Source organism: Arvicola amphibius, chromosome 12, assembly GCF_903992535.2.
Source record: "Arvicola amphibius chromosome 12, mArvAmp1.2, whole genome shotgun sequence".
Classification (NCBI taxonomy): domain Eukaryota; kingdom Metazoa; phylum Chordata; class Mammalia; order Rodentia; family Cricetidae; genus Arvicola; species Arvicola amphibius.
In genome coordinates, this window is record NC_052058.2 from 95,586,592 (window position 1) to 95,599,410 (window position 12,819).

Below are 12,819 nucleotides of genomic sequence, written 5' to 3' on the forward strand. Positions count from 1 at the left end.
AGCGCTGAGCTGTAAAGTGTTAGTTACTGGCCCATCATGAAAAATTGAGTGGAGAGATTGAGAGCACACTCTTAAAATATTTATAGCAATTTGTCAAAGAAATTTTATGACTCTTGAATCTAGTAATAAAAAGCACAGGCTTGTATAGTGTATATCATTTTATTTTTATTTTTTCTATGCATTCATTTATACTATTTTACAAAAGTATATATCCATGAAAAATTGGAAGGACATCAAAATGAAACAAGCAAAAATCTGGTCGCTGGCCAAGATAGTGTGAGAAATATTGCTACATAAGAAGAGAAACTGCTTGTGGACTGTATTATATTTAGTGGGTCTGGAGAGAAATAGACACATTGGGCTTCCAGAATTTTCCCTTTTGAACATTATATTCTTTGGAGTGTTAAGATGGCTTAGTGGGTAAAGGTGACCTAAGTCTGATGCCCAAGAATCGCATATAGGTGTAAGGAGAGAACTGGCTCATAGAGGTGTCCTTTGACTTCCAGCTGTGCACTGGCATGTATGCCTCCCCTACATATCATCTGCAAATACATTACATTCACACATACATAAAGACCACGCAAGAAAACATATGTACACACTATACACACACCACATACACTGAGATTACATATACATATACATCACATACACACCTGCATGCCACACACATCACATTCATACCACACACCCATAGAAACATTATAAACATAAATACCACACAACACCTCATACCTTCACATACACATACCATAATACCTTATAAAGCTCACATCTATTTATCATACACAATGTATACCATGCACAACACAGCAACATACAAATTACACACATGTCATATACATACCATACACCGCACATGATACATCCAATACAACATATAACCATCACACACATAATATTATATATATACACATATATATGTATATAATCATACAAACATTTACACACCACAGGCATATCACAGATTATACACAGACACACAAATTTAAGATAAACAATATTAGCCGACCAAAATCATAGTTTTTTTAAGACTTGATTGGCTGTTTTAGTTCTATTATTTCCACATCTTCAACACTTTATTAACTACCAGCCCAGTGAAGTTAGAACTTTTGTTTTGCCTTCAATGTATTGATGAAAGTGTACTATATTTACAAAGACCTATCAACAGGATATTGGTCCACGCTTATTTAAAAAAAACAATAAATCTACCCCCCAATAGGTAATAGTCAATTAAAGCTACAGTATAGGCCATGAGGTATCCTCACATTCTTTCCAAATGAGGTTGTGGGGAATCAGTATCTGAGCTGAGATATGGCTTTGTCAAGTACACTGACTGCTCTATAATCATGGGGACCTAAGTTGAGCCTTAAACACTGGGTTCTAAAACAAGGGCTGGGCATGGCAGTGCAGGCTGTAATCCAAGGGTGGGAGAGGGGAACACTGGAAGATTCTGTGACACCCACAGGTGGGGCAGGGCCACTAGCCAGCCAGTGTATCTAAATTGGAGAGCTCCAGATTCAATGAGAGACATTGCCTCTAAAACTAAGGTGGAAGGACTAATTAAATGGTTCAGAGGTTAAGAGCATTTATGCTCTTGCAGGTCAGTTTCTAGTTCCCACAACTTCTTGTAACTCTAGTTCTAGCAGGATCTGACCTCTTTTGGCCTCCATGGACACTGCATGCATATGCTGCAAATAAACTCACATAGGTGCACACATCCAGATTAAAAAATATATAAATGTTTAAAGCATAATAACAGGATGAAGAATGATAGAGGAAAACTGTCACTTCTGCCCTTCGTATTTATGCATATATACATGCACATGCACAGGTAGACATGTATACAAATATATGAATATGTGCACATAGAAATTCACAAAATAATCATTATTTGCTATAGATGCTTTACAGGACAATGTCCTAAGGTAAACATTTTGGGAGCAAAACAGTATCCTCTGAACAATGCATTTGGGTAAAAATATTATGTGTATTCAGATGTATATAGAGAGATATTAACTATTCTCTGGAATTATCCTTGTGTGTTAAGATTATTTGTAGTTTTTCAGTTTTTCACTTCCTGCTTTTTTTTGCACTTTGCATTCATTTCCCGATGTTATTCTAATTTTAGTCTAAAGGGTTTGAAATAAATTTGAAAGGTAAAAAAGCTTATTAAGAAAGTCAACTTCCAGATTCTAGCTTTAAATCATTCCAGGATTAGCTTCTTTGAGGACAGAGAAATAACTCAGTGGATAAAAATGCCACAGACCACTACTGAAAGAGAAACTTGAAGACCAAGACCTGTCACAACCTCTTTAATCTGCAATAGTGTCCTGTCTGCAAGATATGCTAGAACGACGGTGGCACAAAGCTGCGGGGGTAACCCAGCAATATGTGATCTGACTTAAGCACACTAGGAGATGGAACCCACACTTGACACTTTCTGGAGAACCAAGAACCAGAGATTACATAACCCAGGGTCCTAGGGTAAAACTAAATATGACTGCTCTAAAATAAAATTAAAAACAAAACAAGCAACACCAACAAAAACAGTGGTAAAATGACTCCTAATAACATTCTGCTATACTCGTAGATCATTGACTTATTCAGCCATCATCAGAGAAGCTTCCTCCTGAAGCAGATGGGAGCAAATACAGAGACCCACAGCCAGATAATATGCAGAGAATGAGAGACCATGGCACACTCACCCTAAATGAGATGTCTCGATCAAATCGCTTTCCTTAGAACTCTGAGGCAGAAACAGTGTAAGAGCCAGAAGAGAAGGGAGAAACAGTGTTAAAGCCAGAGAGGAGAGTGGATACAAAAAAAATAAGGCCCTCTAAATCAACATGACCCAGGCTCACATGAACTCACAGAGGCCTGTACAGAGCTTGCACAAGGTCCTCTGTGTACATATTATGACTTCCAATTTAGCGTTTTTGTGGGATCCCTGAACATGTGAAGCAGTGGGTCTCTGATTCTTGGGCTTTCTCTTAAGCTCTTTCTTTTATATTTGGTTTGTATTGTCCAACTTCACTTTTATAGTTTTTGTTTTATCTCATATTTTATTTTGTTATATTTTATGATTATCTCTCAGAAGTCTGTTTTTTTCTAATGAAAGACAGAAGGGGAATGGATCCAGATGAAAGGAGAGGTGGGAAGGAACTGGGAGGAGGAAAGGGGGAAACAAAACAGAATCAGGATATATTACTTAAGAGAAAAATCTATTTTCAATAAAGAGGAAACTCTCCAAGTTTCAAAACAATGCCTGTAAGCATTAGGACACTTGAGTACTGACTCCCAGCACTTATATCAGAAGATGAGCCGGGCGGTGGTGGCACATGCCTTTAATCCCAGCACTCGGGAGGCAGAGGCAGGCAGATCTCTGTGAGTTCGAGGCCAGCCTGGTCTACAAGAGCTAGTTCCAGGACAGGCTCTTAAAAAAAAAGCATACAGAAAAATGATTGCCATTCAGAGAATGGCAATAGGAATTTAGAAGTCGTTAACCTCAGAGCAGATTAACCAGACTGTCAGGGAGGAGAGAGCATCATCACTGCCAGCAAAGCAGCAGGTGACATCAGTGTCCTCCAATCCTCAGAGGCACTAGAGTGGGAGCAACCCATTTAAATTGTCAAAGTGGTCCCTATTTGTTGGGGACCAGCCTTGACAAAAATACCTCTTGCCAGGGTAGGGGCTTTGGTATTTAGAAAATAGTAAAGAATAAAAATAATAAAGCAGAGACTTACTGAATAGTACCGTGAGGGAGTTCAGGGAGTACTGAAATCACCCGCATTGCTTAAAATACCGCAAAAGGTAGGAGTCAGACAAAACTGCATTAACATGATACAGAGAAGGTATACACACAATGGTCATGGGCTACATCCATAGTTAAACATTCTGTTGCTAGAACAAAACAAGTCATGCTCATACAATAGACCAAAACTTTCTGTTGGCAAACCACTCCCTGGGTGGAATCCAATGTTATCTCCATAACCCTTAGTCAGATCCTTAGACTTTTGGTTTTAGGAACTTTGTTTAAGGTGGAAACATGAAAACCTCAAAGAACTAGAGTTAAATTCCAACTCTTTGACCTTTGGTCAATGTGAAAACAGGTATTCTAGTCAAGACTTGTCCTGGACACCTGTTTCGCTGGCTTTTTGTTGTTGTTTCTGTTGTTGTTGATAATCTCTTTATTTTGCATCTCAACTACAGCCTCCTGTTCCCCTCCTCTCCTCCCAAGCCCCCAATCCTCTCTCTCCTGCTTCAATTCCCCAATTCCCTCCTTTTCAGTCTCCATCTAGGATAAAGCAGGTCTCCCGTGAGTATGAATAAAACATGGCATATCAAGTTGCAGTAAGACTAAGCACCTCCTCATGTATTAAGGATAGGCAAGGTGACCCATATAAGAGTAGGGTCCTAAAAGTCAGCAAAGAGTTTGAGACATACCCTGTTCCTGTTGTTAGGAGTCCCATAAGAGTCATAAGAGTACAACTGTAACATGTATGCAAAGGGAGCAGGTCAGTCCCATGCAGGCTTCCTGATTTTCAGTTCAGTCTCTCTGAGCTCCCCTGAGCCCAAGTTAGTTTATTGTATGAGCCTTCCTATGCCTTCCTTTTCTCCTGTGGCTCCTACACTCCTTTCTCCTCTTCCTCCACAGGATTCCTGCCCCTCCCTCATGTTTGACTGTGGGTCTCTGCTTTTGCCTCCATCAGTTGCCCAATGGCCCTTTTCTGATCACATCTGGGCCAGGCACCAATCTGGTCATAAAAGATTGCCAGTTCAGGCTGCTTCTCTGCTATTGTAGGAGTCCAAGATGGGGTCCTCCCCATAGTTCTCCCTGAATGTGACTGATGCTTTTGAATCCATGCTTTCATTTTCTGTGGTTTTATTCACCCATAGTTCAAGGGAGACTCCAAGGAATATTTGAAGAAATCCTAGCACAAGTATTGTGTAAGTTTTCACTTGTACATGGCTCTGAGCAGCCTGCTACAAACCTTGTGTCTGCTCTGCCTGCCCTATTACGAATGCAAAGGTGTTCCCTGGCCAGCATTTACATGCTGTGGTCAAGGCTTGCCTGTGACACTTAGCAACTGTATCAGCTGTATCAGTTTCGTGTTTAAGGAATCTTTGTTTCACTCGATCATGGCCCCAAGGCACATGAATAAGTTGGGTGCAGTGCATCGACTCAAATGAAAAACTGTACAGGAATTTCAGTATTGATTAACATATATTAATTATCCTTATTAACAGAATTTCGTGTGACATTGTTATATATGCATCCAGGCTTCCAATAAAAAGATTAAAGATTAAAGGGTGAGGGCATTTTTATAACTTTTCTTACAATCCGTTGTTATAAATATTCTAGTTTAACACACCTTGTAGATCTCCTTCCGCATCTGAGTTGTATGTTCATCCTCATTACAGATGTGCTTGCACAAGGAAGACATTGTATACCTAGAGTTTGGTCTTATTTCAGGCATTTGTTGGGGACCATGGGGCATTCTTTGGTTAAGGGCCATTGCTTTATTCTCAGCTGAAGGCAAAGGATCAATTATTGGCTATCGCTGCTCACAAAATATTTTCTCCCTTCAGTGTTTCAGGATTCCCAGTTTGGGATACACCAGTTGAAACAACTATGCTAAACATCTTGAATTTTTTGAATGTGTGTGTGTAGTTTATGAATGCAAACATGTGGGTAACCATGCTCATTTGTGTGTATGGGAAGACCTGAAAAGAAAAGATTATCCGGGTCTCTTTTGTTCCTCTCCATTTGATTATCCTGAGATGGACTTGCCTTAAACTGGAAGTTTGCCATTTCTGCTAGGCTGTCTGGTCAGCAAGCCCACAGTGTCTGCTTCCCAGTGTTAGAGTTACAGGTACAGGCAACCATGCCTGACTTCTTTTTATAGGGTGCTAGGGGTTTGAATTCAGGTCTTCATGCTTGCATAGTAAGCTCTCGTATGTACTGAGCCATCTCTTTAAGCCAAGATGTGAACTCTTGAATGAGCTAAAACTAGAATCTGAAGGGACTGCATTGGGGGGTATACAGAACCATATGTAAGTCACCCCCTTTGAAAATGTTAATTAGCTCTAAATGCAGAACAATGAGAGATGTCTGCTTTCTTCCTTAGAGACCAAGAATGGGACATGCCACTCTGCATGTGAGCAGAATGCAGAATGACAAAGATATTTAAATAAGGAATTTTAATAGATTTCATCCCACCGGGAGAGACATTTCTGATTATCTATGACCTAAACCAATTACCATGACTCTCCCCACTGGCCCACCACAATTTTCACAACTAATCAAACTAAGCCTGAAGGTTCTGTGAAATGCCAAATATATACAAAGATACCTTGCTGGTTACAGATCAAGTTGTTGCCACCTGGCCTTTTAACAAATTCTCCAGCTACTTATTCACACTCTGCCACATGTTTAAACGCTCAGTGTTGCATTGGCCCTTATTGATCCCAGGCTCTGGACATGTTTGGACTGAAAAATGACCTTCTACGGACATCCAGGGAGGCCTGCCCTGCTGTGAGAAGAATTTCAAAAGGAGCTCGGTTACGAATTTCATGTAGATCACAGTTGCCAATGAAAACTGCATAATGGAGTGGGCTACAATCCGCCCCAGGTGACAGTCTGGGTCCAGCAAGTGCCTGAACACAGCAGAGTTAGCTGGTAAGCAGGAGTGAGGTTAATGAGAGCAGAATGGGCAGAAGCAGGTGCTTCTGGCTCCTAGAGATTTCCACAGCACAGCCCCTCTCCACGCTTCAATATCTGTTCTCTCTGCAGCCACACTCCCCAGGCATGTGTTCCCTGGACTCCACGGCTTATTAAAGCCTTGCCAGTTTCCCCATCCTAGGATTTGACTATCACATTGCAGTTTCTGAACCAGCACTTTAAAAACTCTGATGAATTAATTTTTTTTATGTTTAGGTCCTGGGCAGGTAGCTATGAAAGACAACGTTTCATAGGTCTCCTCTCCATCCACCAACTCTTACAATCTTTTCACACTCTTTCCATAATGTTCCTTTACCTTTGGTTTGGGTGGGCACAGTGATGTAGATTTCCCACTGAGGGCTGAGCAGTAACAGTCCTTTTTTCTTGGTGTTTGGAGCAGTTATGAGTCTCTGTATTGCCATTGCTCACTGCAAAGGATATAAGCAAACAAACTGATAAACCAACAAATAAGTAAAACTTCTCTAACCAAGGTTGGTAGCAGGGCAAGGCTAAGGGTGTAATAACATGTGTAGGAGGCAAATTGACTACATATTTACTTAGCTTAATATCACGAAACTAAGAAGCCAACTATCTGGGAATAAAAGATCTGTAAGCATGAAGTGTGTAAAAGAATAACAGATGACATATTCTCAATACAATGTATGCATTCTGGGATTCTCAAAATTTAAATTGAAAAATCTTAAATGTATATACCAATGCCCTATAGATTTTGCTAAAAAAAAAAAATGTAGGAATGGGCAGTTAGGTTTGTTGTGGGGCAGAAGGTTGGGATTTTAAACAGGATCCCGGTGGTTTGTTTGAGATGGGAAGAAGACTGGTCAATTCTAAAATGACATCCAAATTTAGAACTACCTGGGACACTTACACACTGGCATTTCTGAGTTTTATGGTCAGAATCTGTTATCTGTGGCCTGGGTTGAGGCTAGAAATTAGCCCCCAATATTGCTGGATGAGGCCATTGGCTGACATTACAATTGAATTCAGCAGTAGCCACACAGTATATAAGACAGTACAGAAATATAGTTAATTTGAAATGGTGCTGGCATAACTGGATATCAACATGCAGAGGAATAAAAATAGATCCATATCTGTCACCATGCACAAAACTCAAGTCCACATGGATGAAAGACCTCAATATAAAGCCAGTCACACTGAACCTCATGGAAGAAAAAGTGGGAAGTACACTCGAACACATTTATATTCCTAAATATAATCCCAGTATTACAGACACTGAGAGAAACAATTAATAAATGGGACCTCCTGAAACTGAAAAGCTTCTGTAAAACAAAGGGCAGTCAACAAGATAAAATGGCAGCCTACAGAATGGGAAAAGATCTTCACCAACCGCACATCAGACAGAGGTCTGATTTCCAAAATATACAAAGAACTCAAGAAAATGGTCATCAAAAGAACAAATAATCCAATAAAAAATGGAGTATAATTGGGTTAATTAGCATTTTAAAGTCTAGTCTCTTGAGTTCCTTATATATTTTAGAGATCAGACCTTTGTCTGTTGCGGGGTTAGTGAAGATCTTTTCCCAGTCAGTAGGCTGCCTTTTGTCTTAGTGACAGTGTCCTTTGCTTTACAGAAGCTGCTCAGCTTCAGGAGGTCCCATTTATTCAACATTGCCCTTAATGTCTGTGCTGCTAGGGCTATATGTAAGAAGTGGTCTCCTGTGCCCAAATGTTCTAGAGTACTTCCCACTTACTCCTCTAACAAGTTCAGTGTGTTCAGATTGATATTGAGGTCTTTAATCCATTTGGACTTGAGTTTTGTGCATGGTGACAGATATGGATCTACTTTCATTCTTCTACAGGTTGACATCCAGTTATGCCAGCACCATTTGCTGAAGATGCTTTCTTTCTTCCATTGTGTACTTTTAGCTCCTTTATCGAAAATCAGGTGTTCATAGGCACTGAACTGAACAGAGAATTCTCAACAGAAGAAGTTCGAATGGCCAAAAGACACTTCAGGGCATGATCAACATCCTTAGCAATCAGAGAAAAGCAAATCAAAACAACTTTGAGATACCATTTTACACCTGTCAGATTGGCTAAAATCAAAAACACCAATGATAGCCTTTGCTGGAGAGGTTGTGGAGTAAGGGGTACACTCATCCATTGCTGGTGGGAATGCAAACTTGTGCAACCACTTTGGAAAGCAGTGTGGTGGTTTCTCAGGAAATTCAGGATCAACCTACCCCAGGACCCAGCAATTCCATTTTTGAGAATTTACCCAAGAGATGCCCAATCATATTACAAAAGCATTTGCTCAACTATGTTTATAGCAGCATTATTTGTAATAGCCAGAACCTGGAAACAACCTAGATGCCCTTCAGTGGACGAATGGATGAAGAAACTGTGGAATATATACATATTAGAGTACTACTCAGCGGTATAAAACAATGACATCTTGAATTTTGCATGAAACTGGATGGAAATAGAAAACACCATCCTGAGTGAGGTAACCCAGGCCCAAAAAGATGAACATAGTATGTACTCACTCATAATTGGTTTCTAGCCATAAATAAAGGACATCGAGCCTATAATTCGTGATCCTAGAGAAGCTAAATAAGAAGGTGAACCCAAAGAAAAACCTATAGTTATCCTCCTGGATATTAGAAGTAGACAAGATTGCCGGGAAAAAATTGGGAACTTGGGGGTGGGGTGGGATGGGGGTATGGGGGGATGGAGAGAGAAAAGTGTGAAGTGGAGGTTGGGGAGAGCTTGGGGGAATAGGATGGTTCGGATATAGGAAGGGTGGATGTGGGAACAGGGAATTATATAGCTTAATTAAGGGAGCCATTCTAGGGTTGGCAGAGACTTGACTCTAGAGGGGTTCCCAGTTATCCAGGAAGATGTTCCCAGCTAGTTCCTGGAGCAGCTGAGGAGAGGGAACCAGGAATGTCCAGATCCTATTGCCATACTGATGAATATCTTGCATATCACCATAGAACCTTCACCTGGCGATGGATGGAGATAAAGACAAAGCCCCGCATTGGAGCACCGGACTGAGCTCCCAAGGTCCTGATAAGGAGCAAAAGGAGGGAGATCATGAGCAAGGAAGTCAGGACCGTGAGGGGTGTGTTCACCCACTGAGACAGAGGGACAGAACTAGCGGGAGATCACCAAGTCCAGTTGGAATGGGACTGATGGAACATGCGACCAAACCAGACTCCCTGAATGTGGCTGACGGTGGAGGAGGACTGAGAAACCAAGGACAATGGCAATGGGCTTGGATTCTACAGCAGGCTCTGGCTCACTGTGAGCCTTGACAGTTTGGTTGCTCACCTTCCTGGACTTAGGGGGAGTTGGGAGGACCTTGGACTTAATATAGTGAAGGGATCCCTGATGGCTCTTTGGCCTGGAGAGGGAGGGAGTGGGGGTTTGGGTGGAAGGGAGGGGAGGGGAGGAGGAGGAGGAGGGGAGAAGATGGAAATTTTTAATAAACAATGAGGAATAAATAAATAAATAAATAAATAAATAAATAAATAAAATGGAGAATAGACCTAAACAGAGAACACTCCACAGAGGAATCTAAAATGGCTGAAAGACACTTAAAAAAATGATCAACATCCTTAGCCATCAGAGAAATGCAAATCAAAACAACTCTGAGATTCAATCTTACAATTGTAATAATGGCCAAGATCAAAAACACTGATGACAACTATTGATGGAGAGGTTGTAGGATAAAGGGAACACTCCTGTATTGCTTGTGGGAGTGAAAGCTGGTCCAGCCCCTTTGGATATCAGTATGGCGATTTCTCATAAAATTAGGAAACAACCTTCCTCACGATCCAGAAATACCACTTTTGGGCATATAACCAAAGGATGCTCAATCATACCGCAAGGACATATGATCAACTATGTTCATAGCAGCATTGTTTATCATAGCCAGAAACTGGAAACAACCTAAATGTCCCTTGACTGAAGAATGGATAAGGAAAATGTGGTACATTTACACAATGGAATACTACATAGCAAAATAAATAAATAAATAAATAACCGACATCTTGAAATTTGCGGGCAAATGGATGGATCTAGAAAACATCATATTGAGTGAGGTAACCCAGACCCATAAAGACAATTATCATATATACTCACATGTAAGTGGTTTTTAAACATAAAACAAAGAAAACAAGCCTACAAATCACAATCCCAGAGAACCTAGACAACAATGAGGATCCTAAGAGAGACATACATGGATCTAATCTACATGGGAAGTAGAAAAAGACAAGATCTCCTGAGTAAATTGGGAGCATGAGAACCATGGGAGAGAGTTGAAGTGGAGAGGAGAGGAAGAGAGGCGAACAGAGAAAAATGTATAGCTCAATAAATTCAATAACAAAAGAAATACAGTTACTTTGACTAATGAAGTAAATATTGGAGAATTAGACATATGTGCAAGTTAACAGTGGCCTTTAAAGAAAAAGCATAGTTTTGAAATTTATTTTATTTTTATTTGTGTATATGTTTCTTTGTATGTGTACATACATGTGCTGGTACACACAGAGACCAGAAAAGGCATCTGATTCCCTCAGACTGGAGTTATTAGTGATTGTGAGCTCAAGAAAGTTTTGAGAGTTAGACTCTGGTCCCCTGCAAAACAGAACTTGCTTCTAACTGCTGAGCCATCTCTCCAGTCCAACAATGGCCTTCTTGAGCATATATGCCCAGAACTGATTCATGTGCATATCTGCTTCCAGGAAGTTCTAAACTTTAAAAGCATTCCCTTATGGGCACTTCTCCCATTGAAGATAAAGTCATGAAAAGCTGGCATGCAATGTATGCTCCTGCTGGTTACTACCTTGTCCATTTCTTCCTTCAGTCTCTTTGTGTGTCAACAGCTTGCAAGGATGTATATCACACATGGCATCTGCAGTTGCCCCTTAAAACAAGGACCGAAGGCTCAAGCCTGCCTACCCAACTCACTGCAAAGGCCAAGCTTTTGCCTCCAAAGTAAACAAAGAATTGGTGAAACAATCAGATATGACTCATCTGTCATCTTGAGCTTCTAAGTTTTCCCCTCTGAGCCTCAAATTTGTTTCTCTTCAATGGGACTAAGAAGTCAAACCTCTGATTGTTTGGGTGGGGAGTAAATGCTCCATCATAACTAAGAGGACTCTGCTTAGTGATTGTCCCTCCCTCCCATTTTTCTTCATGGCATAGTCTTGATGTGAGATTTTCCTCTGTATGCTGTGATTTCCATTGATAAATAAAGGAACCACTTTGAGCCTATAGCAGAGATATTGGGGAACAGAGCTAGGCAGGGAAAACTAAGCTGAATGCTGGGGAAAAGAAGGGCAGAGTCAGAGAGAAGCCATGGAGCCTCTACTGAGACCTTTGCCCGGTAAGCCACAGCCTTGTTGCAATACACAGATTAATAGAAATGGGTTAAATTAATATGTAAGTATTAGCCAATAAGAAGCTAGAGCTAATGGGCCGAGCAGTGTTTTAATTAATAGAGTTTCTGTGTGATTATTTCAGGGCTAAGCGGCCAAGAACTAACTAGCAGCCTTCCTCAAACATAGCCTAGCAACTGATTAAGTGAAATACTTTATACTTACTCCTGAGGAATTTCAAATCTTAGACAAACTCACAAATGTGAAAATGTTAAATGAGGTATAAGGTGATATTTCCAAAGGCTAAGAAGAGATTAATATAGAGACTTAAAGGAGGTAATATATAAAATGCCCAATAAATGCCTAGTGTGAGTAATTAGCTTAAAGTGAAAATCATATATGAGGTGGGTGTAGCAATAACTCAGGAGTAAGAATGCTTTCTGCTCAAGGATGAGGGGCCAAGTTCCGATACTACTACCTTTACAAATATACAAATATGGCTGTGCATATGGCTAGCTCCAGTTCTGGAAGAGGGGAGCAGAGAAAGAAAAATGCCTAGGCCTTGCTGGCTGACAACCTAGCAGCAGGTCTGGTGAGAGGCCTATCTCAAAACACAGATGAAGAATGGTAGAGCAGGGTGCTGGACATGCAGCGTCCTCCCTGGGCTTCTCCATGGGCATAATTGGAATTGAGTCAGCATGCACAGATGTGTGTACGACACACAATCACAAA

General features: G+C 40.6%; 1 long non-coding RNA gene across 1 annotated transcript in view; it reads left to right on the forward strand.

Annotated features, from left to right (window-relative positions):
- Positions 1-9,755, forward strand: part of LOC119827927 — a 29,579-nt gene extending 19,824 nt beyond the window's left edge. Inside the window, exons 4-5 of the long non-coding RNA XR_005287727.1 lie at positions 6,476-6,682; positions 9,700-9,755. This is a non-coding gene — a long non-coding RNA (uncharacterized LOC119827927). The remainder of the gene's footprint in view (positions 1-6,475; positions 6,683-9,699) is intronic.
- Positions 9,756-12,819: the final 3,064 nt, after the last annotated feature.